Source organism: Lissotriton helveticus, chromosome 2_1 (assembly GCF_964261635.1).
Source record: "Lissotriton helveticus chromosome 2_1, aLisHel1.1, whole genome shotgun sequence".
In the NCBI taxonomy this organism is placed as follows: Eukaryota; Metazoa; Chordata; class Amphibia; order Caudata; family Salamandridae; genus Lissotriton; species Lissotriton helveticus.
The window spans coordinates 1,567,767,774-1,567,795,056 of NC_136059.1; the positions used below are offsets into that span (position 1 = coordinate 1,567,767,774).

Here is a 27,283-nt window from a genome sequence, read left to right on the forward strand (position 1 = left end):
TCAATTATACACATTGAACTCCGTAAAACAGATGGCCACATTTGGTAAATTTATTCAACAGACTCGCACTAAGCTGATGGCCCCCCCCCCCCCCCCGAGTTAAAACGACCATAGTCTCAGCGGATGCATGCTGGGCAGCAAGACTATGGACATTACCCCTTTCAGCCCACAAGTTCTCAGATTTTAATCATACAGATTTGCCTTAAAGAAGATGACTTTCCTGTCCTTTTTAACTTTCGTAATTTTTGTACCTTGGTTATAATGTAATGGTTTTGAGTAACCAAACAATAAATTCATTCATTCATTCATTCACACTCACCACCCCTTCACCGATACACCCACTGACTGCGCACAAATCGCTACAGACACACTCACCACTCCCTCCACTGGCACAACCATTGTCAGTGCACCCACTACCACAGACACATCACTCACACCCACCAATATCACAATGACAGACACCACAACAAACAAAACACACACACATGCACCACCAATCTACATGCACCACACCAACACCTTTCACCGCCCCACCACACACATCCACACACACATTAGGAAGCACACGTCAGAAACACAAACACCAATGCCCCCCCACACAACACACACCTAGCAAATGACAGACCACAAAACACTCATCACATACACCAGACCCACAGGCACCTGCACCCTCAACACACACAGCAGACATATCCACTCACTCTCTCTCCCGAACTTCAACCCATTCTGAAAATCCCACCCATTTTACCTGAGAGGGTGTCCTGTTTACCCTTACCCTAATGCCCTCCACGTTCCAAACCTCCCTTCCAAATCAAAACAAAACCCTTCCCCACCCTCCCAAATCAAAGCAAAACCTTTCCACTCCGGAGACTATCCCTGTAAAACAGAAAACCTCCCTTCAGAAAACCAAACCAACCTGTTCCCCTCCCAAACCCAAAAGTTCAGGTAAGAACATGGCAAACAGCTCCCCTGCCAAAACCCAACCCTTCCCTTCCCCTCCGAAGAGGCACTTTCCTAAATTGGACTGGCAGTTTCCCAAATCATTTATGAGAAAATCATCTCAGTTTTGAAAATAAATATATTGTTTTATTTTTACCAGGTTTGTCGTGTCAAAAATGTTAATTCACAATTGTTTGATTCCTAGCAATATTTGTAACTAGAATGTGAAGTACTTCATTTTCTTTACCATGGTGGCATGTACTCTTGCTAGATTAGTGAATGTGTCGTTGGTTAAGTACATCGTATTTGATGGCCATTTGATGTAGGTGCAAGCATTCGTCCTAGTAAAGGCCACTTACACCAACTAATTGATGTTGAACATTTCTTTTTCTAAATGTGTTACTGTAGATGTGTTTGTTTGACCTTTATTCCTGCTGAGTCTGAGCACATATGATTTACACCTTATCAAGTATTGTGACTATTGTATTTGGATATGGCACAGGACTTAAGATAGACAAAGGGTAAAGTTCCATGGATGTATACGTTGGAGACTTCCAAATTGTAAATGACATTGATGTTAGTGCTAATGTATAAGGGAAAGGTTCCAGCTTGTGTGGTGTAATTTGTACATCATATTACATTGCACTTCTCCCATTGTGCGTTGCATATGTTTTTGATGTCAGTTTTCTTACTTTTTTTTTAACACACCTCTATGTATTTTCAAAATATTTTGGTTCGTTATCCTTTTTTGTGCAAGTGTAAATTTGTTTGTAGGCCGCTTGCAACACATATTTATATCCAATGTGCTGATTTAGATGTTTCTTTAAATTTCTTTAGTATCAACATTTCAAACATATGCATTGCACATTGGTATGCTATTGCTTGTTAGTACAATTTTCAGAAACAAGATTACAGCACTTCAGTTCTGTGGCAATTGAAAAGGTATAAGGTAAAGATATTGCTTAACATCAATTCCGTCCACAATGGTGTTGATTTTCTTTGTCCTCAAACAGCAGGATCAGGGGCACCAACTGGTAGATCGGTTTCATGGTTGTGAAGGAGAGTGTGTACCTTATATCCATCCCAAACTGCCAACCAGGGCCGGGCTGGTGCTTTCGGGCACCGGGCAATCCACCGGTAGGCTGGATGGGGAGGGGCCGGTTTTCCGACAGGGGTGTGGTTTTCAATCAACCAATCAATCTGGGCATTTGTTAAGCGCGCTACATACCCGTGGGGGTCTCAAGACGTGGGGGGGGGCCGTGCAGTACTGATCGAAGAGCCAGGTCTTAAGAAGTCTTCTGAAGGCCAGTAGGTCTTGGGTCAGCCATAAGTTGGTGGGGAGGGTTTTCCAGGTCTTGGCGGCGAGGTGGGAGAAGGAACTGCCGCTGGCGGTCGTTCTTCGGATGAGAGGGACTTTGGCGAGGGCGAGGCCAGCGGAGCGGAGCTTGCGGGTAGGGGCGTAGAAGCTGAGTCCTCTGTTGAGGTACGCTGGGCCGGCGTTGTGGAGGGCCTTGTGTGCGTGGATGAGGAGCTTGAAGGTTATCCTCTTCTTGACGGGGAGCCTGTGTAGGTCTCTTAGGTGGGTGTGATGTCGCTGCGGTGGGGGATGTCGAGGATCAGTTGTGCCGAGGCGTTCTGGATGCTTTGCAGTCGTCTCAGGAGTTTGTTTGATGTTCCTGCATAGAGGGTGTTTCCGTAGTCCAGCCTGCTGGAGACGAGGGCCTGGGTGACTGTTCTTCTTGTTTCGGTGGGGATCCACTTGAAGATCCTGCGGAGCATTCGTAGGGTGTTGAAGCAGGATGAGGAGACAGCGTTAACCTGCTTAGTCATGGAGAGGGTGGAGTCAAGGATGACCCCCAGGTTGCGAGCGTGTTCAGTGGGTGTCAGGGCTGATCCCAGTGATGTCGGCCAACAGTAGTTGTCCCAGGCTGAAGGGGTGGAGCCGAGGATGAGGACCTCTGTCTTGTCCGAGTTCAGCGTTAGTCGGCTGTTCCTCATCCATTCGGCGACGGCCTTCATTCCTTCGTGGAGGTTGGTTTTAGCGGTGTGGGGGTCTTTTGTGAGGGAGATGGTCAGCTGAGTGTCCAGGTTGTGCTGTCGGGCGACGTGGGCGAGGGGTGCCATGTAGATGTTGAACAGCGTTGGGCTGAGGGAAGAGCCCTGTGGTACGCCGCAGATAATCTCGGTGGCGGTGGAGGGGAAGGGTGGTAGGCTGACGCTCTGAGTTCTGCCGGAGAGGAAGGATGTGGTCCAGTCCAGGACCTTCTCTTGGATCCCAGAGACCTGTAGGCATGTTCGTAGAGTGCGGTGACCGTGTCGAAGGTGGCTGACAGGTCCAGGAGTATGAGTGCTGTTGCTTCTCCGTTGTCGAGCAGGGTCCTGATGTCATCGGTGGCGGCGATGAGGGCGGTTTCGGTGCTGTGACTGGGGGGGCGATTTTCAGTCCGACTATCGTCGGACCCTGAGTCACGTGACACACGTGAGTCACTCAAAGAGAAGTCACTGTCTGACTGACTGTCTGAGTCTCAGTCAGACAGACAGTCAGTCAGACTTCCAAGTTCTTAGCAAAAGCAATACTACTAATCCGACCGCAGCTGCAGGGAAAACAACAGCAAGCCTGACTGACCCGAGCAGTGTGCAAGTGCAACCGAACATTTCAGGAGGAGGAGGAGGTGCCTGTGCGCAGCACACAGAATGATGCACTGTCTCCTCCTCCGCCGCATCTGCATGCCTCTCTAGGATGCGGCTGATGTAATTTCTGCATGCGCATTGGGCCTCGCGCAATTAAAACTGCGCATGACTGCCTGCAGCATCGCAAGTGAAAATGAGCAGAGGTGCGCACTTCTTGAGCTTGGGAAGCCATCATTTAATTATTCTATCCTAGGCTAGCCCGCCGACGTAGCCCCCCCTGTGTCTGCAGACTGCCACCAACAGCAGGTGAGTAAGTAATGTTTTTCCGGCACCAAATCAATTAATATGACATTGATTCGTCATGGTGGGTGGCACAAACAGTTGGCGGGGGCTTCGCGCCTCCTGCAGTGGTGGTGACTGGTGGTGGTCTGGAGATTCCGTTACCATATATGCACAGCTCTGTCCTCTGTGTGTACATGCTGAGGCCTCTCGCCTGCTAGGGCCTTGTTCAACCTTCACTGAGCAACCCATTCCTGAGCTGAGCGCACAACTCAGGCTGAAGAGGGGCCGGGCCCCTCAGCCTCTCACAGGACTGTCGCAGGTGCAGGCAATAAATCAAAATGTGTAATTATGATGATGAATCAATCACCATCATGATTACAATTTTTGATTTGGTGGCGCGCATGGTGCGGGTGGCCAGGCCGTAAGTCTGTCTTAATCTCCCCTATTCAGTCTCTTCCTCTCCTATTTTTTTCTCTACCTACGCTCAGTTGCTTTTCTTAATTCTCTGCCTCTTGAATTTATAGAGGTTTTTTCGTCTCTTTTCCCCACCATTACCTCTCACTGCCTCCTGCTTCTGCATCACTCTACCTTCCTTCCTCTTATCCCATGCACAACTGGTGGTTCGGAATTTGGTAGCAATTTGTTTCTGTTTTTACAGGAATACAATTAACAAAATCGTGTTTCTGTTCCATTTCAATACTTTTGCAATGTCTTCTCTCCTTCTTTTGAGCGGTATGTCAAGTCATACATTTCCCAATCTAGTTTACAATTGAACAGGGAACTCACTGGTCGCACACAATAAATTAACTGATTAGTAAGGTTGGCAGCGTATGATTGCGCAGCAGAGCTTGCTCTCTGTTTGCCAAACAGGTGACCTACTTTATAATCAAGGCCCAGGAGGAGCGCTTGCACTGCTGCAGGAATCCTGTGAGCACCGATATTCTCCCTGTCTAAGGAGAAGCTCCAGTCCTCCAGGAGAGAAAATTGAGAAATGCTGGAATTCCATACCGATGAGTACCGGCCCATTTAAAACACAGGTCATGATGAGAAGTCGGCAGAGTTTCTTGACCCGAGAGCCAGAAAGGCCATCATTGTAGTACAACTGTACACGGCGGTGCATCCTGCAAACCTGACCGCATGGTGTCCATTGAAATTGCCATATCAATCATGTGCCTTAGTGATAACTCCTAATAGTGAAATCTACTTATTTTTGACCAAAAACCGGAGGTAATCGTATGATCACACATTTGTTTTGCACTTTGAGGAGCAAAGGAAAGTGAGGCTGACAAACGTGATGTAAAAAAAGTTGTCTCTTCCTTTGGATCTTCTGCAGTTTACAACAAGTTTTGAAATGCTGATTCGGAGGCGTCCAAGTTTGGTCCAGGAAGGCTGGATCTTTGGCCGGTGTTGGGATAAGCACAGATTGTGTAATGTGTTCTATTTCAGACTCGGTGGATGAGCATTTATTTCATGTCCATAATCTTAAAACGTCTCTATGACTATGGACCTTTTAGTTTAAGTGTTGTCTGCTGTGACAGACGCGGCGATCTAGGCTGCTGATGTGTTGTTACACTCCATCTCTCCGCTAATGCTGCTAAGCTGATTACAAGCTTTTTAACGCGGCTCTCCGCACTTATTGTTGTGTAATTTTTAAAACTGCTATTTTTAAACTGCAATTTATGCTTTTGCTATCATTGTTAGTGAGAGATCTCACCTGTATCATTTACGCTCCAGCCCGTTCCGCCCCGGCTGAGTGCCGTTTGCGCGGAGGGTCGAACTGCAGAGCGCCATTCCCCGCCTTCTCTTCTCCACTTCCACCCTGCTTCACCCAGCGCAGGTTAGCGGTCTAGTGGCTATTGACCCAGGAGTATATCTTCTGCGCTAATGAGGGTCACAGTTGACAGACGCGGCGATCTAGGCTGCTGATGTGTTGTTACACTCTATCTCTCCGCTAATGCTGCTAAGCTGATTACAAGCTTTTTAACGCGGCTCTCCGCACTTATTGTTGTGTAATTTTTAAAACTGCTATTTTTAAACTGCAATTTATGCTTTTGCTATCATTGTTAGTGAGAGATCTCACCTGTATCATTTACGCTCCAGACCCCGTTCCGCCCCGGCTGAGTGCCGTTTGCGCGGAGGGTCGAACTGCAGAGCGCCATTCCCCGCCTTCTCTTCTCCACTTCCGCCCTGCTTCACCCAGCGCAGGTTAGCGGTCTAGTGGTTAAACGCAGTCCCACATAAAATGACGATATGGCGGAAGCGCAGCGGACGAACGCAGCGGGAGCGCCGACTTTGCGCCAAAGTCGCGCCTAAGTCCAGCCCGTCTGCGGCCAGCCGCGACCTGCGGCCCTACACCCTACCCAAACTTTTACGTACTCGTCGTCCAAGTTATGCACTCTGCAACATGTAGTCCCTCTACCGCCCGACGCCATCAGGAGGGCCCAGGAGTGCGGTATTTCGACCTCTCCATGCACGGTATTGAACTCTCTGCCTGAACTTGTTCCTACCCCCGGACCCCGTTACCCCACTTCCCTTAAACCTGAGACCCGCGCCCTAACCATCCTCTACCTCAATACTCGTTCCATGGTAAAACACCAACTAGAAATTTACCGCTTACTCGATGACACCAACGTAGATATTCTCTTCCTGTCTGAAACCTGGCTGACAGACGACTCTGTACCCGATATCCTGGCCGCTACCCCTAACGGCTACTATATCTTACAAGTCAACCGCCCTGGAGGACAAGTTGGGGGTGGAGTTGCTGCTATCATCCGCAAAGAACATGTCTTCTCCATCTTAGACTGCACTCCTATCCCTCACACTCAATCTCTTGTTATCCAACTTCGCTCGGCCAGGACCTCTCTCATTTGCGTTCTCATGTACAGACCCCCTATCTACATGCCCTCCTTCCCACAATTAGTTGGGGACCTTGTCTCCCAGCTTCTTATCAATCATGCCAAAGTCATCATCTTGGGTGACTTTAACTATTGGCCTACCGACCCCCGAGAAAGCCGACTGTCTGAGCAGTTCTCAGATACTCTAACCAGCATGAACTGTCAGCAATTGATCTCAATTCCTACCCATTGCAAGGGCCACATATTAGATCAGGTCTGGACGGCTAATTTAGACATCTCGCCTCCATTGATCACCCCCTGCTCTTGGTCAGACCACTATCTCATCTCTTTTTCAGTTGACCTACCCAGCTTTCACCGCCCTCCGCTTCCGGATGTATGACGTTACAACGCATACTTTTACCACGCCTACCATTACCACGCAATTTTTACAACGCAGGATCCATTACAACGAAGTACCATTACCACGCATGTATTTACAACGCATATACCTTTACAACGCATACAAATACAACGTAAGTATTGGTAAGTATATAATATTTTTTTTAATTTAATTTAATTAAAATTAATATAATGTAATTTAATTTAATTTAATTAATTTAATTTAATTTAATTTAATGTAATTTAATTAATTTAATTAATTTAATTTAATTTAATCAATTTAATTTAATTTAATTTAAATTAAATTATATTTAATTTTTACCCTGTACCCTTTTACCCAAAAACCCAAAACTGACCCTGAACCCTAAAAATACCCCTTTACCCAAAAACCCAAAACTGACCCTGAACCCTAAAAATACCCCTTTACCCAAAAACCCAAAACTAATCCTGAACCCTAAAAATACCCCTTTACCCAAAAACCCAAAACTGACCCTGAACCCTAAAAATACCCTTTTATCCAAAAACCCAAAACTAATCCTGAACCCTAAAAATACCCTTTTACCCAAAAACCCAAAACTGACCCTGAACCCTAAAAATACCCCTTTACCCAAAAACTGAAAACTGACCCTGAACCCTAAAAATACCCCTTTACCCAAAAACTGAAAACTGTCCCTGAACCCTAAAAATACCCCTTTACCCAAAAACTGAAAACTGACCCTAAACCCTAAAAATACCCCTTTACCCAAAAACTGAAAACTGACCCTAAACCCTAAAAATACCCCTTTACCCAAAAACCCAAAACTAATCCTGAACCCTAAAAATACCCCTTTACCCAAAAACCCAAAACTGACCCTGAACCCTAAAAATACCCCTTTACCCAAAAACTGAAAACTGACCCTAAACCCTAAAAATACCCCTTTACCCAAAAACTGAAAACTGACCCTGAACCCTAAAAATACCCCTTTACCCAAAAACTGAAAACTGTCCCTGAACCCTAAAAATACCCCTTTACCCAAAAGCTGAAAACTGACCCTGAACCCTAAAAATACCCCTTTACCCAAAAACTGAAAACTGACCCTGAACCCTAAAAATACCCCTTTACCAAAAAACCAAAATAATATTTTTAATAAAATAATATACTTACCAATACTAACGTTGTAATGGTATGCGTTGTAAAAGTACCCGCGTTGTAAATACATGCGTGGTAATGGTATGCGTTGTAATGGATCCTGCGTTGTAAAAAATGCGTGGTAATGGTAGGTCGTGGTAAAAGTTGCGTTGTAACGGTTGTATACCTCCGCTTCCTGCCAATACCACAGCTCGTAATTGGAAGAATGCCAATTTGACTGAACTGCATTCCCTCCTGGCAGCTTCAGTTCCATCAACTTTCGGATCAGTCTCCAATCAAGCTTCTACTCTTGAGCATTGGCTGATGGTAGCCGCCGACACTGTAGCTCCTCTAAAAACTATAAAAACCTCTCGTCCCCACGACGCCCAGCGCTGGTTTACTGACCAGTTAAAACTCGACAAACTGGCCCTCCGCCAAGCCGAACGCCGCTGGCGCCATAAGTATGATCCCTTACTTAAAACTAAATTCACGACTTTACTGAATACATATAAATCTTCCATTCTAGAGGCTAAAACATCTTACTTCTCCCGCAAAATCTTGGAGTCGGCCTCCAAAGCCAAAGACATCTTTTCGATCGTCAATGAGCTCTCCCTTCCTGACCGCATCACTCTCCCCCCTATGCCCACCCAGGCCCTATGTGACGAGCTCAATACTTTCTTTCAGGACAAAATCTCCACAATTAAAAACAATATTTCTCCACCCTCTTCTTCCCAATTATTTTCCCTCCCCCCTGAAAACCCTCAGCAATTTAATATTTTTCCTCCCATTTCCATCACTGAACTTCACAGTCTTCTTCACAAAGTTAGTTCCGGTTCCCCTGAAGACTGCTGCCCCCCTCATCTTCTTAAAGAAATCTTCCTGACTTGCCCTGATCCTGCTTTGGCTCTTCTCAATACCTCCTTAGCCACAGGAATTGTCCCAGACTCCTTCAAGCAGGCCGTGGTGCTACCCATCTTGAAAAAGCCCAACGCAGATCCACTAGTGTTGAGCAACTATAGACCCATCTCCCTTCTCCCTTTCTTGGGTAAGATCTTAGAGACCTATGTAACCCGGTGTCTGAGCACTTTCGTAGAGACTTCATCTTTCTTGGACCCGCAACAGGCTGGCTTCCGCCCCCTCCATTCCACTGAGGCGGTGATAGCGGCCGTCATGGATACCCTAAGAACAGGAGCTGACAATAACACTCCTCAAGCCCTTGTACTGCTTGACCTGTCGGCGGCTTTTGACACGGTCGATCACGCCATCTTGATCGACCGTGTCACCAACGCCGGCATTCAGGGCGTAGCCCTTGATTGGGTTCGATCTTTCCTTCAAGGCCGCTCCCAGGCAGTCCACCTCTCCACTTTTTCTGCTCCTCTCTCCCCCCTTTCCTGTGGTGTCCCTCAGGGCTCGGCTCTATCCCCTCTTCTTTTTAATTTATACATGCAACCACTCATGGTTTCTCTCCGTCAATCCCCGGCCACTATTTATAATTATGCAGACAACCTGCAATTGATCTTTCCTTTGGACACCTCACCATCGTTCTGCACAAATTTCCAAACCACAATGTTATACATCTCTGATTGGATGGCTCACAGCCAGCTCAAGTTGAATCCGTCTAAGACGGAACTTGTTCTGGTGGGTGGCCCGACCAACCCCTGGGATGATAATTACCGGCCCCCCTCTCTTGGTATTCCCCCTCGCCCGGTCAGCTCGGTGAAAAGTCTTGGAGTGGTCATCTCTGAGGATCTATCTATGAAATCGCAAATCTCGGCTGTAACATCTTCCTGCTTTTTCCAACTGCGCAGGATCCGTAAGATCTGCCGATTTCTTACCAGAGAGGCACTCATATTAGTCATCCTGGCTTTGGTCATCTCCAGGGTGGACTTTGCAAACATCTTATATGCGGGAATTCCCGCCTACCAGCTCCAAAGACTCCAGCTTATCCAGAACCAGGCTGCCCGCTTGGTGTTTCACCAACCCAAACACCAGCATGTTTCCCCTCTCCTAAAGAGCCTTCATTGGCTCCCAGTGGTCAAACGGTGTTCCTTCAAACTCGGGTGCACCATTTTCAAATCCCTCCATAACCGTGCACCTGTGTTCATCTCCTCTAAGCTAAAGCGGTATCTCCCAACCCGCAATCTCCGTTCCTCTGCCGACAACCTTCTGTGCATTCCATCTAACCGCCGCAAGAAACATGGCGGCCTGCGCCTCTCTTTTCTAGGGCCTTCCTTTTGGAACTCTCTCCCTTCCTCCTTCCGTCACTGCCCCTCATATGAGCTATTCCGAAAGACACTAAAAACTCATCTCTTCAAAGCTGCCTTTGAGTAAAACCACCTGCCTTGGTCTGCTATGTCTGTTATGAGCGCCAAGAAACCGTTTCGGTGTACGTGCGCGTTATAAGCTTTTTAACATAACATAACATAACATTGGGATGTACAGGTAGAAGTGTCGTGCTCTGTCTGGCATGCATGTTGCCCCATAGGTGGCTGAAGAGGAGCCAGTCGGGGGTGGAGAGCCTACTTGAGTGTGGCTAGCAGTGACTTCGTTTGGCGAGCCGATCATGCAGAGAATGAGAAGGGTACTGTGATTGCTGCCTCAGCCTCTCGGGACTGCAGGGGGAGGGGGAGGGGGCGGGGCGGCCGGGGCCACCGAAAGTAAATTTCAGGCCCAATTAAAAAATATTTAGAGGTTTAGTTTACTCCTCTCAAAATCGGAATAGTTGTATTAAAAATGCAGAAATGGCTGCTGTGTGTTATGGTCGCAAATTATACATTCTTTAATGTTCAACAATTAAACTCAGAAGCCACATAAACGTGATTTGCCGCAGTAGTTCAGCTAGGGGGGAAGAAAGATGCTTGTGTGACCAGATACTATCCTTGTGACACTGGGTGTGATTTGTTCCGTGCAGATATCACGAGCATTACCATACAGTGGCTGTAATAATGGCAGGCCAGGCTTAGATATACAGGTGTTTCACTGCGTAGAAGATGTGGGGAATGAGAGAAGTAATGTGTCTTTGTTAGTGTGTAAGAGCTAGACAGAGGTGCAAATCTGTCACAGTGAGACGAAGTATGTATGGATTTACATGTGTGCAAAAGCCATTGTTTTTGTTCGTATGTTTGAGTGGGAAGCAGAAACACGCATACACAATGGTGGTGTGTGTGCAAGCGAGAGTGAGTGTGTGTGTGAGAGAGAAGATTAAGCGGAGACATTGCGTGTGTGTGTGAGAGAGAGAGAAACAGAGAGAAATATGAATGGATTTATTTTAATTCTTTGGCTAGGGGGTTAGTTTACCTCTGTAAATACCCTTTTATGTCACTTTCTACATTCTGCCTAAGGTGGCATTGAAAAGTGTGGCCAAACCCTTAAAGTAGTGCAGCACATGAACCTACAAGCAGTATTTTTTAATTGTTACACACGGTTACATGAAACACTTCGACAGCCACAGTCCCCAAATGTGAAGTGTATGTGTGTGGGTCTTCCTGGGAGGTCGTGCCACTAGACAATGCACACACTGCAGGAGTGAAAGCTACCAGAGAATGTTTACTAACATGGTGCACTCCATGAGACTGCATGCAGTGTTCACCATTTTGATATGAAAACGTTTAGCAGCCAGACATGCCCCCAAATATGCAGTCATGACTTGTCACTTCAAAGCAGCTGAACATATGTACTTATTCTTGCTTCTAGAACAACTATGCCATAACAGAGTGCCCATGCATGTGACTGCCCATGTATGTAGTCTTTGTGACATGTCTTGTTTGTTGTGGGTACCCGTTTCTATCAGAGAAACCACAAAATGTTACTGACTGGCAGGCATATGGGCGAGAGAACTGCCTTTCCAGCAATTCTAGCGCCTACACATTCTAACTTCTACCTGCTGTAAGTGCTTTTTTTCCTGAGAACGCCGCCCAACCAAACTCCTGGTGAAAGAGCACACTGGGAGAGGGGTGGAGGGGGAGCTCATTCGCACTGCCTACTACATCTATAGAAACACATGTGCCCTTGGAATGCAGGGCCATGTCATGCTAGAGGCTGGCAGGTCTGCTGTCACGCGCATCTGCTGGGCACACGGTACTGCAGACGCATTCAAAGGTGTAAACTGTACACAAGCACACTCACGTCTGCCAGTACAAATCCCTGTGCCAGGGACTCTGCCCACTACATAATATTGCTTGAAATGCCGCACCTCCAGCCTGCGCGAGATCTGACTGATCCATTCACCTTTCGATGTCTGTAATTGTGGCATATCTGATGGAACCTCATGCATATAATGTGCCTCGTCCTTACTGCAGGGGTGAGCCTGTTTTTGCCAATTCACTCTGATCCCCCGAGGCACACAAGTCAAACTTTGATCGCTTTGGCAATTCCGACAATATAAAATAAATGGCTTGTATTTTTCCTTCTTTTTTTTCTTGCATTGTGAGCAGCCATCCTTTTAAATGTGCCTTTTCAGAGAGTGGCTGCCTGACTGTAAACCCAGCAGTTACAAGCAAATCTCTTTTAGAAGGGGGGGTCCTGCTATTACCACATTGCCACTAATTAATCTCTAAAACACCTTGCGCAAGAGTAGTAACGCAAGATCTGGGCTTGGCGCGTGTGCTCGCCGTTGTGTTCAACCAGGACATCTCTGTGATGCAAAATTGACCTCAATTTCCTGTTATCACAGGTGCATTAAATATCTTATAAAAGGTGGCTCCAAGCTTCAGCGAGGCCCCACCGGATACACCCATCGCACAATAACGCACTAGCTGGAGTTTGTGAGCTCAGGGTTGTGCCGGTTCCAGTGTATAAAACATCTGTATGGTCTAGAGCGCCTTATTCGTATTTATAGCAGCTATATATTTCCTCGTCATATGAATGCATTTTTAATGCCGGCGTTTCTGAAATATTCAAAACTTAAAACACAAAAAAAAACTATGTTTTGGAGGCCCACCTCTTATACTTCGTAGCACTGTCCCTGGACAGTATGAAAAAATCTCATCTTCGGTTTAATTTGATTGCAAGTTTCATCTACATTCAGAGGGAGAAACCAGAAAAAGGCAAGTACAAAAGGGTCAGAGAGAAAGAGAAGGGACAGAGAGAGAAACAAAAAGCAAAAATCAAGGTGGTAGAGAGATGAAAGGAAGAAGAAAAGACAAATGCTGACAGAAAAGGGAACAGTGTGTACTCTCTCTTTCTCTCTCTCTTGCTCTCTTTCTCTCCTTCCCTCTCTCTCTCTCCTTCCCTCTCTCTCCTTTCTCTCTCTCTCTCTTCTCTCTCTCTCTCTTCTCTCTCTCTCTCTTCTCTCTCTCTCTCTCTCCTTCTCTCTCTCTCCTTCTCTTTCTCTCTCCTCTCTCCTCTCTCTCTCCTCTCTCCTCTCTCTCTGTCTCCGTCTCTCTCTCCCTCCTCTCTCCCTCTCTCCTTCCATCTCTCCCCTTTTTCTCTCTCTCTCTCTCTTCTCTCTCCTTCCATCATTCCCCTCTCTCTCTGTATCCCTCTCTCCCTCTCTTTTTCTATCCCTCTCTCTCCCACTCTCTCTCTGTCTCTTTCTTTCATGCGCCCCCTCTTTCACCCTCCTTCTCCCTACCTCCCACTCTCTTTCTCTCACCCCTCTCTCTCCCTTTCTCTTTCTCTCCTGCTCCCTCCCTCCCTCCCTCCCTCCCTCTCTCTATTTCTCTATCCTTCTCTCTCACTCCCTCACGCGCTCTCTATTTATCCCTCTCAATCACTCTCTATACCTATCCCTCTCTCGCTCTCTGTCACTCTCTCCCCCTCTCTCTCCCTCCCTCGTCCTGATGTTCTTTAAGGTCATCATCTACTATTTACTGTGCTTTGAAAGTTGATACAATTTGAATGTGTAATGAAAAATGTGCTGTAAAATTCACCATTTTGGTCTGTCGTTTTCCAAAATTTTCTTGGGGGGAGAAACCCCCCAAAACCCCCTAGTGGCGGTCGGGCTCGCTCGCTGCATGCACTCGCTACGTTCTGTACGGGGGCTGGTCTGGCAAAAATTGCCAGGGCTGCTTTTAGTTCCCAGTCTGGCCCTGCTGCCAACTCAGATTTGATCGCTTGACCACCACAGTCATGTAAGCAGGACGGAACATCATGATCGGCAGGGCTTGGCAGAGCGGTGAACATGGCGGTCTGCTTTGGTCAATGCACTGTCAACACGGATGAACATCCCTGGCGGAGTCGGTGGTACCACAATGGTCTTTAATCCGTCAAACCGCCGGCATTATAATAGAGCGGGCAGACCTCCCAAAGAAGTCAACTCTGTTGCGGTCCCACCAACATCTAAGTCAGGCCCTCTATGTTTTTATCTCCCTCTCCTTCTTCTGGTGGGAACCATGACCACCCTTTTGGGAGTCGCACCCGGATTCCTTCTTGGCACTCTGGTGCTGACCCAGTTGACTGCCTTCTCAGCACATTTCCAGGGAGCAGTTAACTTGCATTCAACTAGGTGTTGGAGCAGCTCTTGGTAACCAATATCAAGCATGGTCTCCTTCAAAGTCAAGTTGTTCAGCCCTGAATAATTATCAACCGTGCTACCCCTCACCGAGGCCTTTAGTGCCTTGCTGGCATAATCCAAGACTCCACCCATGTTTGTGATGAGATCTTGTGGCTGCCCCAGAATCTGAGCCTATACCTCAGGGGTTAGTCCAATCGTACTGCCTAGGGTGGCCATCATTGCAGTACTGCATGGCTGGTCAACTATCTCTAGTGTAAGGAGTGTTTCCCTCTCACGGTGGGCATACACCTTCACAAACTACCACCCCAGAACTCCTCTGGGAGCTTCATAGGCTGCAAACCATTTGTCTGCATCATCTTCCACTACATAACTGGGCACCAAATACTTTGGGATCCTGACTCTGGACTCACCAGTGGACACTAGGTATGCTGCCACCATTGCTGTTGGTGGACGCCACTTGTAGGGCTCTTACATCCTGCTCCTTGCGGTTGAACTCATGGGTACGTTTCCTCACCTCCACGGCTAGCCTCCTTTCTTCACAAGCCTGCTCCAGCTTGGCAAGCTCTAGTTTAATGTTCTTTCCTCCCTCCCGTCTGCCAGTTCATCTGGAGACAGGTTCCTGGAGAAGACACTGCTCCCTGATTTGGGAAGTACTACTGCTCCAGGCAAGTTGTTGGCCCTCTCCATAGGCATTTCCAAAGCCATTTCAAACTCCAAATTCAGGTGAAATGAAATGAAATGAAATGAATGAATGAAATGAAAAGGAGTTTTATTAAGCTCGACTGCTGCCCTGGGGCGTCCAAGCGCTAAGATCCAGGATAGGACCTCCCAGTGTGGTCAGCCCAGAGGCTAGTCTGATTTATTAAAAAGGAAGGTTTTAAGCTGTTTGCGGAAGACCATCAAATTAGGATTAGATCTTAAGTAAAGAGGGAGTGAGTTCCATAACTTGGCTGCATTATAAGAGAAAGACCGGCTTCCAGCTCTGGAACTCCTGACACAGGGGACTACTGCCAAAAAGGCATAGGTGGAGCGAAGCTGTTTTTTGGAACGGTGAGGGGTAATCAAGGAGTGGCTAATTTCTGGGCCAGATTTCCAGTATGCTTGGTGAGAGATACTTGAATTTAATTCTCTCTCTAACAGGGAGCCAGTGCAGAGTTCTCAGCCCAGGCTCCACCGAGACTCTACGTGGAAGACTGAGCAATGTGCGTTCTGCACAGTTCTGAATCCGCTGAAGTTTTTGCAGACAGTATTCAGGCGCCCCTAGATACAAGGCGTTGTTAAAATCAAGGCGTGATTGAATTAAGCCCTGCATAACAACTTGCTTGGCCTCAAAAGGTAGGAGCGGAAACATTTTCCTCATTATCCTGATGAGTCCAAAGCAAGTCGCTGATAATTTGGTTGCTTGGGTGTTGAAGGTCAAGGATTTGTCCAGCCACACCCAAGACTTTTTATATGGTCTCTGGGTGTGGGGGACACCCCCAAGCTGGTGGGCCATGAGAGGTCATTGAAAAAAAGAGATGGTGGGCCGAGAAGCATAAGCTCAGTTTTGTCCCCGTTGAGCTTGAGACACGACCTCGTCATCCAGCTCTTGACCTGTTCCAAGCAGGTAGTTAAACTAATCTGTGCTTGCTGGCAGTTCTTTTGCGTGAGAGAGACCACTAGCTGAGTATCGTCCGCATATGTAATGATCATGATGCCGTAAGGACGGACGATCTCAGCCAGCGGTCTCATATACGCATTGAATAGCGTAGGGCTCAAAGATGAGCCCTGCGGTACCCCACAGCCGAGGGGCTTACTTGAAGAAACAGAAGCTCCCTCAAAGACTTGAAAAGTCCTGTCACTTAGAAAGGACTTAAACCAAGCCAGAGCTTTACCTGACACTCCTAGACTGTCGAGACGGCGTAAGAGGATTTTATGGTTCACCGTGTCAAATGCGGCGCTCAGATCGAGGAGGATAACTGCCACTGATCCCCCCTGATCCAAGAGCCGCCTGGCTTCCTCTGTTACCGCCAACAAGGCATTTTCCGTCTCATGTTTGGGGTGGAAGCCCGTCTGGGTGACATCGAGCAGATGGTTGCTCTCGAGAAACATAGTTAGATAGATGTTAATGTGTTTCTCGAGGAGTTTGCTCACCCAGGGGAGTAGGGAAATCGGGCGGTAGTTGTTGAGATTGCCGGGGTCGAGGGTAGGTTTCTTCAGCAGTGCTCGCACCATGGCATGTTTCCAGTTGGGTGGTACATTGCCAGTCGCTATGGAAGAATTGAGAAGTTCCATGATTGTAGGGAGGATAGCTTGGCTGGCTAGAACCAGTGTACACGGGGGAGCAGGATCACAGGGAGAGCCTGATTTTACTCGGTACATCAGAGGCTCAAGTGTTTCTAAATCCAACGGGGGAAAGTGATCTAAAGTATTATGATGCAGATGCTCAGCTTCTCTGGGGAGGTGTGGTTCTTGGATAGGGAGATCTAACTCCCTATCTGAGAATGATAAGTACATTTTATTTATTTCTTGGTAAAAGAATTCCGCTAAGTCATTGCATCGGGAGAATGGATTGTAATTGGCAGCCGCAGATGGTGGGAGCCTGGTCAGACTTTTTACAATTTGATACATTTCTTTAGGTTTTGATCTGGCCGACATGATTTTCTCACTATAGTAAGCCGACTGTGTTGCCTTTATTTCTGACTTATAGGCTCTGATAGCCTCCCTGTATGTAGCTTTATCCGTGGCAGCGTATCCCAGGCGCCATCTCCTTTCAAGCTTCTTACATAGGCGTTTTTTGACCTCTAAGCTCTTCCGAGTACCAGGGTGCAGTTTACCGCTGCCTTCTTAAGCTGGTATTACGGAGAGGAAGTATGGAGTCAAGTGACTCCAAAATCCAATTGTCGTATTCCTTGTTGTCTAATAAAGGATCCCGACTGAGTGAGGGCCTAGAGGTTATGAGAGTACTGGTCCACTGGTTCAGAGGAAGTCTGGACCAGTTTCTCGTTCTCTGAGGGGTAGGGGTACAAGGTAAGGGTTTATATGTAGTCCAAGTGAAAGGAATCAAGAAGTGGTCAGTCCAAGGAAGACGGCTGGTGGCGCCTACTTTGAGGCACGCGCAATTACTAAATACCGGGTCCAGAAGGTGACATACTACGACATTTTTTTTGGCCTGGTATTTATGCCCAGGTTCAGAAATACTGTCAGGAGTGTAGAATATGTCAGAAACGGAATCCATACACTCCACCTCCTGCCCCATTGGTACCCATGCCTATCATAGGGGTTCCGTTTGACCGTATCGGAATGGACCTCATTGGGCCTTTACCCAAATCATCCCGCGGACATCTGTATGCCTTAGTTTTGGTTGATTATGCTACGCGGTATCCCGAGGCCTTTCCTCTCAAGTCAGCAACGTCAGTAGCAATAGCCCAGAGGCTTGTTGAAGTCTTCTCACGCATGGGCTTCCCGAAAGAGATCGTTACAGATCAGGGCACCCCTTTTGTGTCCCGTTTGATGCAGCAAGTGTGCAAACAGCTCGATATCAAACACATCAAAACCTCTGTATATCACCCCCAAACAGATGGATTGGTTGAGCGTTACAACGGCTCCCTTAAGTTGACACTAAAGAAACTGTTATCGGGTGATGGAAAGAACTGGGACCAGTTACTACCCTTGGCCCTCTTTGTACTGCGCAGTCAGAAACAATCCAGCTTAGGGACGTCCCCATTCGAGTTGTTGTTTGGGAGATCCCCTAGAACGCTCCTCGAGATCACAAAGGATAGCTGGGAAACAGAAGGAGCACAAGAAGCTGAAGCCCTGTTGGATTATACTAGACAACTCCAGAGTAGGCTACATAAACTCAGAACCCTAGCTCACGAACACTTAGCGGTAGCACAGACTAAACAGAAAACCCTGTATGACCGTGGTACTAAGTGGAGAGTGTTGGATATAGACGATTGGGTTCTGATTCTGTTACCCTCTTCTACGCACAAAATGAGGAAGGAGTGGCAGGGGCCTTATAAAATCCTGAGGAAAATAGGACGTACCACGTATCTGGTACAGTTAGGAAGAGGCAAAACCCAAATGTATCATATTAATATTCTAAAGAAATGGTTAGGGCCACCCCCACAGTCAGTCAATGTGGTCTCCCCTGCAATTCATACTGAGCATACTGTTGATGCTGCCCCTGTGAATCCTGATTTATCGTCGACCCAACAGGAAGAAGTCAGAAAACTACTTTTGTCACATTCAGCAGTTCTCTGATCAACCGGGTCGTACTCACTTAGCGGAACACAGCATACCTACTCTCCCAAATACAGTGGTGAAACAGAAGCCCTATCGTATTCCTGAGGCCAGACGTTCGGCTTTCCAAGCCGAAGTAGACGGCATGCTGAAGGCTGGGATCATAGTTCCTTCCCATAGCAACTGGTGCTCGCCAGTGGTGTTAGTACCGAAGCCTGACGGTAGCATCCGTTTTTGCATCGACTTTAGGGCCGTTAACCGGGTATCCAAACAGGATGCGTACCCTCTACCCAGAGTCGATGAATTATTGGAACGCCTTGGGGAGGCTCGGTACATAACCACCATAGATCTCACCAAGGGATACTGGCAAATTCCCCTTGCTCCCAAAGACATGGAAAAAACTGCATTTTCAACGCCATCTGGTCACTACCATTTTACTGTACTCCCCTTTGGTTTACATGGGGCGCCAGCTACATTTCAAAGAGTTATGGACACACTGCTGGTACCTCACCTACAATATGCGTCTGCTTACCTAGACGATATTGTAGTGTTTAGTAAAACCTGGGAGGACCATTTGTCTCACCTCAAAAAAATATTGTCCAGTCTTGGGGAGGCCAGTCTCCACATCAATGCGAAGAAGTCCCGGTTTGCTTTCCAGCAGGTAAAATACCTTGGGTATCTTTTGGGCGATGGACAAATTAAGCCCCAGATGGAGAAATTGGAAGCGATTAAAGCTCTGCCTTACCCAACTTCAAAGAAAGAACTCAGGGCCTTCTTGGGACTGGTGGGCTATTACCGCCGGTTCATCGCTCTGTTTGCTAGCCTGGCCGCTCCTCTCACCGACCTCCTTGGGAAGAATACCAAATCTGCTGCACTTCCTGCGCCCTCTCTAGCACAGTCTTCGGCTTTCCAAGCCTTGAAGGACGCTTTGACTTCCTCGTCTGTCCTCATTTCCCCTGACTTCCTTAAACCCTTCGTCCTCCAGACTGACGCTTCGGGGGTTGGCATTGGTGCGGTCCTTTCCCAGGAAGATGAGACTGGGGCTGAACGGCCCGTGCTCTTTATCAGCCGCAAGCTGTTTCCGAGAGAACAGGCATATTCAACGATTGAGAAAGAGTGTTTGGCTGTTCGTTGGGGTGTTGAAAAACTGAGGTACTATCTTGAGGGGAGGCCATTTTTGTTGTACACGGACCATGCTCCTTTAACTTGGCTTCAGCGCAATAGGGGGAACAATGATCGCATTTTGCGTTGGTTCTTGGCCCTGCAGCCCTTCCAGATCGAGGTCCGTCATCGAAAGGGTGCTTTGCAGGGGAATGTTGACTTTCTGTCCCGCTATCCGATTTCCCCCGATCGGGTCAATCCTGGGGGTGGGATGTGTCACGAAGCGGAGCTTCCTGACTTAGACGAACTCCCTGACTCGGACGGACGGGGTGTCCTTGCTAATGCCTCTTCCTTTCCACCCCGTCCGCAGGATCCTTTTGACGTTTCCTGGATCTCCCCGGTTCTGCCTCAGGGGAGTGTACCTCTGTATCCAGACCCTGTGACGCTAGGGGCATGTCCACCTGCACTCGCCCAATCAGGTCAGACGACGTCACCCGATACTGACCAACCGGAGGAGGCGGGGGCGTTTAAGGAAGCTCCGTTCTGGATTGCCGGCGCGAAACCTTCGGAACGCCAGCTGGAACACGAGGAGGACGCCACGGAGGAAGACGGAGCCGCTGTCGTGGAACCGCTGCTGGGACCCCTGAAACCGAGTGACGACAAGCCAGGAGGCCAACGATACTACGAGCCGCCCCGCCACACTTCCAGGGGAGAAGTGTGGCTCCACAAGGTACGGGGGCGTTTTCAAGGGTTGTTCAAATCACGGGGTGGGACGGGGTAGTCTGAGGGTGGTCACTACCGTCGTATCTTGTCGGCCGCCTACACTCCCTGACTGATAGGTTTGGTGTTAGTAACCTGGTGAACCCTCACTACCCTACCCTCCTCCCACATTTGTATATGTCGAGCCCAGCCCCTAACGTGGCTGTTTTTCTTTCTTTTTTTTCCGAGTGAACTCCAGCCCTGTGGTCAACTCCCGCTTCCTCAAGACCGGAACCGAAGAGCCGGACCCTTCCCCAAAGGAGAGGACCCTCGTGCATTGTTTGTTTCCCATGAGACTGTCCTTATTATCCCTGAACTTGTCTCGGTGTTGTTAAACCGAATAAAAAGAGTTACAGACCTGCTTCAACTCGTGACGATTCTCATTCCACCGACCCCGTTCCCCACAGTGACCTTTGACGTGGGTAGGTGATAAAACAAGTTGTTCCAGCTGGACTGCGGCCAGACTCGCCGTCAGCTCTACAGCGGTGTTATCAGAAGTGTTGTCGAATTGCATATTAAGGTCACCAAGCAGCGTGAAGTTGGAGGGGGACATAACCAGGTCGGCCACAGAAGAGGGTAGGGATGTGTGAAACTGTTTGAGTGGCCCAGGAGGGCGGTAGATAAGGATGCCAGTGAAACTGTCATTAGGAGAGAATTCAATAACGAAAGACATACTTTCGCAGCCGATAATGATATCAGGGAAACAACGGCACGTATATTGATCCTTATAGATAATTGCGAGCCCACCTCCTTTCCCGTGAACGTGGTCTTTGCGGGTAATCTGATAACCTGATGGGAGTGCTTGCACCAAGTCAGGCTCAGAATCTGGGGTTAGCCATGTTTCAGTCAAGAAGACTGCATCAGGCATATATTCGTCCAACAGGAATGATATTTCCAGGCTATGTTTGGGCAAGGATCTACAGTTTAAAAGGAACATTTTAAAATCCCGCAAGTCATCCTTGCTTCGCGGGGTGATGAGCTCTATATTGCAGTGGGGGCAGACCTGGGGTAGCTCCAGGGGGTGAAAAGGGTGACAGCAACTAGTTGTTACAGAGGTCCGTAGTTTATAAAGAGAATCTGTACTGTAGTGTTTCCTTTTCCCAAATAAAGGGTCAGGGGTTGTGGCCCCTAGCCCCGGCCTGCCGCGGACGGGTGCAGACGGGCTCGCCTTTGGCGCGCCCGCTGCACTGCCTAGGTGGAGTGCTCATTTTATGGTGGAGGAAAAGGGCGGGAGGCAGCGAACAACTGGTACGCTACCCTGGTTATCCCCCCAAGATGGCGATTACCCTCTCTCAACCGCGTCAGCGCCGATCTGTCTGAGCGGGGAGCAGGGTTCGCGGTGTAGCGGAAGACAGAGGTGAGTTAAAACCAACAAAAAGTACAGATTTCAAAGTGCACCCAAATAAAGATAATAGCGATTTTAAAAGTGGTAGCAGCCTAGAACCCCCGGCTTCCACCTCAGGGGACAATACAACACTAGATCTGTGGGCGCGCGCTTCTGCGCGATTTAAATACCAGAGAGGGCGGGAGGCTGCGAACAACTGGTACATTACCCTGGTTATCCCCCCAAGATGGCGATTACCCTCTCTCAACCGCGTCAGCGCCTATCTGTCTGAGCGGGGAGCAGGGTTCGCGGTGTAGCGGAAGACAGAGGTGAGTTAAAACCAACAAAAAGTACAGATTTCAAAGTGCACCCAAATAAAGATAATAACGATTTTAAAAGTGGTAGCAGCTTAGAACCCCCGGCTTCCGCCTCAGGGGACAATACAACACTAGATCTGTGGGCGCGCGCTTCTGCGCGATTTAAATACCAGAGAGGGCAGGAGGCAGCGAACAACTGGTACGCTACCCTGGTTATCCCCCCAAGATGGCGATTACCCTCTCTCAACTGCGTCAGCACCGATCTGTCTGAGCGGGGAGCAGGGTTTGCGGTGTAGCGGAAGACAGAGGTGAGTTAACACCAACAAAAAGAGGGTCAAACGGTCACCCTCCTCCTCGGGGATCTCCTGCTTCTTTTCTGGGAAGTCACCCCCTCCACCTGAGTGTCTGCCCAGTTCTTTCAGCTGCTGCACAGTGTAGGATTCTAACCTCGCCAGCTTAAACTCAATTCCTTCAGGTACAGGTGTGGCTTCTCCAGAGAGACACATATTTTAGCAGGAAAATCAAAAAGTCCAATCAGGGAGAATTGAAAAAGGGCTCAAATTGGTCTTAGTTATAGAGTTGCAGTGCATTATGAAATTACTATATGGCATTGTACAAACACAAGTCCTAGCCTCACCGCTGATCACTAATGTTAGAATATGGATCTCTAGTTGGCAGAGGTATGCACCCTGTAACAGTAGGGACTACAATCCTAGTCAGGGTAATCTAGATAGACACTAACAAATAACCTGTGCTCACCCTCTGGTAGCCTGGCACAGAGCAGACAGGCTTATTCAAAGATGGAATTTGTAAAGTATTCACACATATACAGTAACTCAATGAAAACACCACAAAAGACATCAAACAGGTTTAGAAGAATATAGAATATTTATCTGAGTAAAACAAGAAAAACATGACAAAAATATAATAAGTAGAACTGGGGTCATGTGTTTTTAAAGAATAAATCACAAATAGTGCTGAGAAGTCAGTAGCGCTAAAAGGTTACTTGAGGTCGCACGAGACTGGGATAAATCCAAGGTTCAGGTTGACGACAATAGAGGGCAGTTATAGAATAGAAGGGAGTTCCCCAATGGGTAAAGATAGGCAGCAGGAATAGGGGTAAATAACACAAATAGAAACAAAACGCCGCCGCTACTATTGAATAAAGGTCCTACTAGGGGATCCTATTTTATTTAAATGAGCAACATTTAGTATACTCACAGCCACACAAAATATTTAGCTCTTGAACACATTGTTTTTTTCATTTTTAGTCATTTTTATTCTCATAGTTATGTATTTTTTCAGCAATTCTTTTTTAAAAAAAATACAAATTCATTTATACACATTGAAGTCTACATAAATTTCATAGCATGTGAAATTCATTGCTAAAGAGAGAGAAGTCCCATCTAACCAACATTCATTAAGCATTCATGGCCACAATCAAATCCGAAAACTACTGTCATTCCACAGATCATTCATTCGTACATTCAAACCACAAAATAATTCATCCATATCAAAAAACATAATAGCGATGGTCAACATTTCCTGGTCAAAGATTAAGACGTGTGGGGCAAGGGCATAAAGATGAAAAAAGAATCATAGATAATATCGTTGATCAGCCCATGAAGAGAATTACGCCAACGCACGTTTCGGTGTTCCGGCCCGCTTAGGCCGCACCTTCGTCAGGGCGATAAGTGACCAAATGGTATGGGACAAAAAACAGCCAACTGAAACAATAAAACATAATACACATTCATAAAAAGGTTAAAATTGCCTACACAATTAATTAATTATACACTGCATCAAAGTTGGAGCTAGTTCTCATAGGCTACAGTGTGGCTTTGAGTACAATCTGTTGCTTCTAGGGGTATCGAATATATGTTTTCAGAAGAATAGCAAAAAGGGGGAAACCACTCGGGGACATCACAACTCATCCATCAACTTTAACACCAAACATTTAGAATATTCCCGCGTTCTCAGTCTGGGCAGTTTATTTTATTTACATGAAAAGACTACATCAGTGCATGTATATACAGTTCCTAGTAAAGGCCGGGGATCAAGACTCCTATGGACCTCAGGAGAGGGTGTCCCTGATACTGATTCACGAGACATTAAAAACAAGAATACTAGCTGCATAGGGTCTCGGTATATATCCAAATTAGTGTCCCACGAAATTTCTATGGTAGGGCATAGGACCTTAGTTAATGATACCTAAGAAATATAGGCACTTACCAAATAATATGTTAAAGAGGGTTTTTATGGAGGGAGTCCACGGACATTCCACTCAGACAATGTCGATTTTGGGATTTCAGAGTGAAACCTAAACGCCCACTTCAACTGGGTCAGAAGGGAAGAGGCTTCATAATAGACACAGATGGCAATGCTCTGGGGCAGCTAACGGTATCTATCTACGCAAAGAAAATGCATACAAAGTCAAGGATATTATTGTATTCTTTTGAGGTAGGGCATAGTTATAAAAGAAGAGCCAGAACTACCTACAGAGCAAGAAATGCTCGAGGCTTGTCCGAATCACATCAGAGCTCGGGCTTAACAATCCTTCAATTCGCGGGCGGTGTCTGGTCGCCAGTAAAAAACGATGAGGGGCAAATGTAATATCGCTAGCGTGACAGTTAGATGACTAATCCCATTGAAACATATATAGTCTATACAGGCGGAAGATAATACGCCATTGGGGTCCATTTAGATCTTATCAAGGAATTATTAGAGAAGGCGTTCTATTTAGATCTTGAGCAAACCTTTTGTACTGGCATTTATTTTATCTAAAGTTAAAAATGGACAGAACCGGTCACGTCGATATGGTGACATTCTCTGCATTTTCCTGGAGCGGAAGCTATACGGAGGTCCGCTAGTTTAAGGGCAGCTCAGGACCTCCCCCCATAGTAGATATAGCCCAAGAGATGTGACCCAGAGTTATTTGGCTATGTGCTCCTTTTAACAGCACACGAGACTTCGAACAAACAATTAAACACGATTGTCGCAGATGTGTACCTAATATAGGAGTAGATTCAGGCTTCTATTGACTCGCGTTTCTCATAGGGGAATGGCGGATAGAGGCAGAAAACAAGCCGGCGCCCGAAGTATTTCAAGATATCTGCATACGCGCCAGCGCCCAGGATTCTAAAGGGTGTCAGAAAGCAGATAGCACAATCACTATATGGACATCCGTATCTAAGGATGGCTACCATTAGATGCACTTCTATAGAGGGTAGAACAAACTTACCAGGGGGCTGCCGGGTGGCAACGTAAAGATAGTGGATCCGCTAGGCTTGACAGCTCCACTCGAAATAAATCTTCAGCAATCTGTACAGCGCCTCTGTCCTCCTTTTTATTTAGATGGGGGGAATACGCACTCCCCTATTGTATACACCTGAGGGGCTGATAGAGCTAGAAGGTGGACTAAGAAGCTCTTCAACCAGCCTTAGCTGGAGCGGCCATCTTAGAGTGGAGCTTATAGCGCGAGATGCCCGCTTCTATGATGATAGGCTGCCTCGAACGCACAGAAGTATGTGGAGCCCTCAATTTATACACGATGGGTTAGTTCATATCTTGCAGAGAGAGAAAGTTATATGTGATACATCATGGTTTCCTCCATCCGTCAGGGCGGGTCACATAGCTGATACGAGCTAATTTATGGGTGAGTTACTTTTAAAGCCGCAAGGGCTATTCATGGACTCGTCTTACGGGAGTCAAAGAAAATCATCGAAGATATAGGGTAAACTAACAGAAAGATGCCAGGAGGACCTCTTTTATTTCAACAAATTCCCACTAAGGGAATTCATCCTGTTTTCATAAGCTCAGAAAAATAGTAATAAAGAGGTACAGGGTTTTAACGTGTCAATGGGAACAGAAGAAAAGCCTAGCATTCTAATTCATTCTCATTTGGAAATCCCATCCACAGGTCATGGTAGAGATTTATAACGGGGAGTTTGGCCACCAAGTAATCAGCCCACCAAGTTCTCAAAGCCTCAGAACATCTTAGTCAAACACATGATAATTTCCAGATGAAAAAGGCTATAGTCGGTAGTCACATACGATGTCTCTGGCGAATGGATCAAGTAATGGCACTCGACCAGGGGCACTCTTAGCTGAGACCTTTCTTGACGGCATTCAAAAAGAAGATCCAAAAGACCTCCCTCTTTTTGCGGAGGGCAGTCGGGTCCACTCCAGGTTTGGCTTGGATTTTTTCCATGATAAACCATCTGAGTTCCTTTTCCAGATGTTTCTTATCTAGCCAATGGGATACCAAAGGTGCGGTCAATTTCCTATTCCTGATGTTTGAACGATGCTCGCCTATTCTTAGGCGACATTCCCGTCCGGTTTCACCCACATAAAGGAAGTTCGCACGGGCATAAGATGACATAAATAACATTGCCCATGCGACAGTTGGTCAACCTTTTGTTGCGTGCCACTGAGACGGATCGTTCGGAGGTTTTAATGGTGTCTCCAATAATGGCATGAGGACATGCTTGACACTGTCCGCACCTGTGGTTTCCGAAAATAGGGCTTCTTCCATCAATGGTCGTTTGTTCGGGAAAATAGTCATCAATCATTTTACCTCTCACGAGATAATTTTTAAGATTCCTGTTTTTTTAAAAGCAAAGATGGGTTTAGGTAGGCAGGGTTGGTTATCTTCAAAGTTGAGAAGATGCCAATTGTAGTTGACCACCTGCCTCAGTTTGTGATTCAGATTAGAATGTCTGGTAATGCAAACCAGTTGATCAGTGGTCTTTGGTAAGAACATATGATCCCAGTTGGAGTATCGTGCACGTTTGAACGCCTCTTCAATTATTTTAGGGGGGTGTCCTCGATGTTTCAATTTTTCCTTCAAGATGACGGATTGCATAAGGAAGTCTCTGGTATCAGTACAATTTCTCCTGATGCGGAGAAACTGAC

General features: G+C 47.0%; 1 long non-coding RNA gene across 1 annotated transcript in view; it reads right to left on the minus strand.

Moving 5' to 3' along the window:
- LOC144819854 (uncharacterized) overlaps nucleotides 1–25,779 on the minus strand; it is a 755,732-nt gene extending 729,953 nt beyond the window's left edge. The window contains exon 1 of the long non-coding RNA XR_013607597.1: nucleotides 25,611–25,779. This is a non-coding gene — a long non-coding RNA (uncharacterized LOC144819854). The remainder of the gene's footprint in view (nucleotides 1–25,610) is intronic.
- Between the last annotated feature and the right edge of the window lie 1,504 nt (nucleotides 25,780–27,283).